Below are 6360 nucleotides of genomic sequence, written 5' to 3' on the forward strand. Positions count from 1 at the left end.
GTTGTCAGATCATTTTTTCACCCCAGTGTACAAGATGATATTTGAGCAGGATCCACCTTGCATGTCAAAGGTAGCAATGGAGGCACTAATTGGCACAGAAGATTGGTATGCCTCACCGCCTGACACCTTCATACAGATGTACAACGTGGAGAAGCTTTCACATGTTTTGCCGAAGTTTGCCTTGGACAAGCTCATCATGCAAGAAGTATCATACCACATCTCGGCAGGACTGTCAACTAGGTTGCACCATAAGAAGAAGGAACCTTGGCCCGCTCTTTTTTTGCGTATCGAGTTATACGAGATACGAAATTTCAAGCATGCAGATATCGAAGCAGAGGAGATCAATAAATATATTTTCAACATCCAAAGATTTAATCCATATGACCTGCATTATTTCGTAAAATATCACTGCGTGAGAGTATAGTTTCAGTGGATCCACGGGGCGTGTCATTGGGCAGAGGAAGACCCATGGAGATATTGTTATAGATTCTCCAGGCTCAATGAACCAGTCGGTATTGTTGTGGAATGGTTAGAGAAGCAGTGTGAAACAACATCCAGGAGAGCACCAACAACAACAGCAACAGAGGTAAACGTACCAGCGCGTGACAAAGACAAAAGGAAGATTGTCGACAACGTAGAAGCAGAGAAAAGCGGCAAGTTCTGAGCAGACCCACTTATGTAGAAAGCAGATTTGGAAATAGAGGTGAAGAGGCAACAATGTGACAGAAGGAACACGCAAAGGCAGCGAGAAAAATGGAGAATGGAGGAAACAAAGAAGGAGTTGCATGAGTTGAAGGAGCAACTCCAGAAGGAACAGGCGCTGCGCAGACACGAGAAGGAAGCGCAGCAAGAACAGGTACAGCAGGGGGCACAACATGTATAGATAGATGAAACTATGCTCGTACAGGTAGTCGACTCATCCGAATGGCTGGCTCCAAGCAGACAAGGTCAGCAGTCGCAGGAGCAGGACTGTGCTCAAGAGATTAAACAAGCAATTGGGCAGATGGATACGGATATGGAGCAACAAGAGTTAGAGCAAGACATAGACCTCATGCCCTACCACCAAGAGGTCGACCTACCAAATTCACCGCATCTGAAAGTAGAGCAAGTCCCAAGTGACCAAGGAGACACTGAGATCCTTAGGGACAATGCGAAAGGAGAAAGCACAACATATCATTTGATAAGTCACAACATAGAGTTGCGCAATCTTGTAGAGTGTCTACTCCATATGATCACACATATCCTGCGTAGTTTTAGGAATGAGTGATCGTGTCTAACGTGCACAAGCATCTAGTAGCATTGGTCGATGCTACCAGAGCATATGCCAAAGCCACTAGCTCGAGTGTTCGCTTCTTGATAGTTGAGAATGAGCGAATGGCTAAGGAGTTACAAACGGCCAAGCAGGGAGGAGAACTGGTTACAACTATTGAAATTTCTAAGTATTACCCCTTAGAAAATTTATTTGTATTCTCTGGTTTATGTCGCCTACCTGTTTAATTACTAAAAAGTTATTTAACCATATAAACACTGAAATAAACACAATACATTCTTAACCATCTACAAATCAACAACTGAAAGAAATGAAGAAACACACAAGGGACACCATTATTTTTGGACAATTGTCCCCAGAAAAACCCAACTTGGGAAAACCAGTGCAGCATTTTTGAAGGTTTTATTATTAAGCAGCTTTCCTTGAGTACACTGGGTGCCAAACTAGCTCACCCGATAGATATAAAACATCTGGCAGTAATACCTCTCTTCGGAAGCATATATTTTGAAAGTCTGCCCCACGAAATCCTCTCCAGCACAACCTTAAGCACTACGTCATCCCTCCTAGCCTCTTCGTCAACTTGAAACCCTCTACGTCAACCCTCTAAGGCTCTGCGCAACCTCTCTAGCCCTTCGCGACACTTTTGCAACCTCTGCGTGGATGATGCATGCCCTTCTGGCCTCTACGCAGTCTCTACTGGCCTCTGCGTGGCTCCCTCTGGCTCTGCATCTGCCTCTTTGCCTCTGTGCTGGTCTTTTAGCACTATCTCCGACTCTCTACATTGTACTCACTGCCCCTCAATGCAAATCTGATCATTGGTTCGATTTCTCTTAGCAAACCCCGCTCTAGAAAATCGAATTGACTAATCACTCTGGTGTATCTCCAACTGACCCTCAAGCCTCCTCTTATACTTTTTTTGTTGAGTCTTCAATGACCAAGATTACATATCTAATCAATGGATAAGATTATATTTGGCTTGATCCATGTCATTTAGAACCTTCTAACCCAATTTTATATTAAAACCCATTAATTTTTTTATTTTGCTAAGTTTAGACTTAGGAACCCATTAAAAATATTAATTATTTTAATATCTCCTTCACCGGGCAGAATTTCCCTAAACCATTTCTCAGTCTTGGAGATTTCATGTGCTTTAGCCTCTCCACCAATTTTCATGGCTAGAGCACATCCGATGCTACCCCAAATCAACACTCCCTCTTAGGGAGGAATGTGCTCTAGTAATACTCCACCACTGAGCATCACCCTGATTATACGACACCGGTACCTGTGTTGATGCTAGGCCTTCCTACCCAACATCCTCTACATTGCTACATCTTTTACTGCTGCCCATGGCCCTACCATTGCCACTGCTACATCTGTATGGCTGCTCCCTCTGCATCTGTGCTATTACTGGTCCTTCCTCCCAACACTGCATCTGCATTGCAGTTCTCTCTCATCGTGCTGCCCATAGCACTACCACTGCTACTGCTGCACTGCAACTCAGTTACTGAGAAGTAAGTAACTGATCCACCCAACTACTGACATCCTTGTCAGGTTAGAAACCCTCCCGATGCTGAAGCTCTCTCTGCTGCTATCCTGTGCTCCATCTATTGCCTTTGTGGTACTGCAACAACTATGTGCCTCTCACACTGTTGCAAACACCTCTGTGCCTTACTGCACTACTGCAACCTCCTTTGTGCCTCTCGCACTGTTGTGAAACTCTCTGTGCTGCCAGGGCCTACTGCACTCTAGCCCTCTCTACCGCTCCATCCGCATTCGCTTCTACTGACATCTATCATCTTGCTATTGTCACTTCGGGGCTCCTGTAGCCGGATCTGATCCAAGATTTTGGGTGCCTCAAGGATCCTTCCCCTCATCGCCTGTAGTCCTCCTGACTACAACTCGATGTCTACCCACCTCTTCTCTAGAGGTACATGAGCGCTCATGGCACAATCGTCATCTACGACCATCTCTGCTCTTCTTTTCAACTCCTTTGAGTCTCTACTTCCCTCTTGGAAGTTCTCTCTTCGAGTCCTTTTGAATCTCTACTTCCCTCTAGGGGTGATTTTAGGGGCGAATGTTCGCCCTTTGGCGAAATTAAGGGGTTTTAAATTTTTAGTGGGCGATTATTTTGTATCATAGTACACTCTTAAAAATCACCTCAAATAGACCACCTTCTTTTAAGGGAGAGGGTAAAAAAGGTAAATTTAGCCCTTGAAATTAGGAGTTACAACCTTCCATTCGCCCATTTTCAAGAATAGGTTTTATTTAAGTGAATCCATTCGCCCATTTTCAAGAATAGATTTTATTTAAGTGAATCCTATGGGCCAAAGGCCCAAATACCATATTTATAAAAGAGGTATGGTAAATTAATAAAAATATAAATAAATGAGAAGTATGGTAAATAAATTAAAAAAAAAAATTATATTTACTCCATAAATCACCTTATATACATGCAAGGGTGTAAACAAATAAAAATATAAGTAAAGTGGAGGTATGGTAAATAAATAAAACGTTTTTTTATACTTACTCAAAAGGTATGGTAAATAAATAAAAATATAAATAAACTAGACGCATGGTAAATAAATAAAACCTCTTTTTATATTTAGTCCATAACCCTCGTTCTATTTATGAAGGCTCAAGAAAGAGGTTTTATTTAAGTGAATCCTATGGGCCAAATACCATATTTGTAAAAGAGGTATGGTAAATTAATAAAAATATAAATAAACGAGAGGTATGGTAAAAAAATAAAACATTTTTTTATATTTACTCCATAAGTCACCTTATATTTACGAACACTCAAAAAATGCATTATATTTAGGTGAAATCTATGGGCAAAATACTATGGGACAAATACCATGGACTAGATTGTTATTAATACCATGCAAAAAAACATTATTAACCCTAATATTAGTATTAGTAAAAATAAAAATGGCACATGGTATTGACCCATGGTATTCACCTGGAATGTAGCCTATTTAAATGGGGGAATTAAACCAACATAGATCCATCTTTACTCTGGATCTACTAACCCCTGAAAGGTATCAAATATCGGTAATTTGCTTTCAAAAGATATTTTAAAGAAATGCAATGATTTCATTTTTGAATTCAATAAACACAAGATTTTATAACTGAGTAAAATATTCGCCATGTCTGGTGAGATATTCGCCAAAAAATTATATATACATATCATATTATTGATAAAATCGCCTTCCATTTTTCCTATATACCATGGAGATTCGCCCATTTATTATACACGTAAATTTAGGGGGGCTTCTTAAAATTTTCCCTGCTTCCCTCCTAGAAGTTGTATGCTAGACTCCCTCTGAGTCTCCATTTCCCTCCTGGAAATACTCCTGCCAACCGTCGAATCGTACCTCTCTGATCTCCTATGCACCTAAAACACTGATTTGGATTTCTTGGCTAGAAATCCACCTAGGTAACGACCCCCTCTACCTTGGTTTTGCCCCGTTAAGTACTGTTATGTCTCGGAAGCAATAGTACCCCACCATCTTCACTCCTCGCAATCTTCCCGCAACTTCCTATGCCCCAGCAACTAAAGAATTGAGCCTCTAGGCTTTGCCCAATCCTCGAAAGGCTGATTTTCTCCGTTGGCCAACTGTGTTAACCCTCCTGGTCTCTGCGTTAACTAGTGATCAGAGATTTAGCTGATGCCTTCAACTTTCCTGTGATCTACAAATTCTCTAGTTTATTTCACCTACTTGTTTAATTACTAACAAGTTATTTAACCATATAAACACTGAAATAAACACAATACAGTCTCAACCATATACACGTCAACAACTGAAAGAAATGAACAAACACACAAGGGACACCATTATTTTTGGACAATTGTCCCCGGAAAAAACCAACTTGGGAAAACTGGTGCAACAGTTCTGAGGGTTTTATTATTAAGGAACTTTTCTTGAGTACATTGGGTGCCAAACTGGCTCACCCAATAGAGATAAAAAATCTAGCAATAATACATCTCTTTGGAAGCATATATTTTGAAAGTCTGCCCCATGAAACCCTCTCCAGCATAATCTGAAGCACTGCATCAGCCCTCCTGGCCTCTGTGCCAGCCTGAAACCCTCTATGGTAGCCCTTTGAGGCTCTGCGCAGCCTCTCTGGCCCTCTGCGTCACTTCTGTAGCCTTTGCATGGATGATGCAGGCCCTTCTGGCCTCTACGTAGTCTCTGTTGGCCTCTGTGCGGCTCCCTCTGGCTCTACGTCTTCTTCTCTGCCTTTGCACTAGTCATTTGGCACTATCTCTAACTCTCTACCTCATACTCACTGACCCTTGCTACATCTCTGATCACTAGTTCGATTTCTCTTAGCAAACCCCGCTCTAGAAAATCGAACTGATTGATCACTCTGGTGTATCTCCAACTGACCCTCAAGCCTCCTCTTATATTTTCTTTGTTGAGTCTTCAATGGCCGAGATTACATCTATAATCAACAGCTAAGATTATATTTGGCTTGATCCATGTGATTTAGAACCTTCTAACCCAATTTTATATTAAAACCCATTAATATTTTTATTTTCCGAAGTTTAGACTTAGGAACCCATTAAAAATATTAATTATTTTAATATCTCCTTCATCATGCAGAATTTCCCCAAACCATTTCTGGGTCTTGGAAACCTCATGTGTTTTAGCCTCTCCACCAATTTTTATGGTTAGATCACATCCAATGCTACCCCAAATCAACACTCCCTCTTAGGGAGGAATGTGCTCTAGTAATACTCCACCACTGAGCATCACCCTGATTATACGACACCGATACCTGTGCTGATGCTAGGCCTTCCTACCCAACATCCTCTACACTACTGCATCCTTTACTGCTACCCATGACCCTACCACTGCCACTGCTACATCTGTACGACAAATCCCTCTACATCCGTGCTACTGTTGGTCCTTCCTCCCAACACTGCATCTGCACTGCAATTCTCTCTCATCGTGCTGCCCATAGCACTACCACTGCTACTGGTGCACTGCAAATCAGTTACTGAGAAGTAAGTAACTGATCCACCCAACTACTGACATCCTTGTCAGGCTAGAAACCCTCCTGATGTTGAATCTCTCTCTGTCGCT

Source organism: Pinus tabuliformis, chromosome 8, assembly GCF_031772625.1.
Source record: "Pinus tabuliformis cultivar Carrire ecotype Pingquan chromosome 8, CPIR1, whole genome shotgun sequence".
NCBI lineage: Eukaryota > Viridiplantae > Streptophyta > Pinopsida > Pinales > Pinaceae > Pinus > Pinus tabuliformis.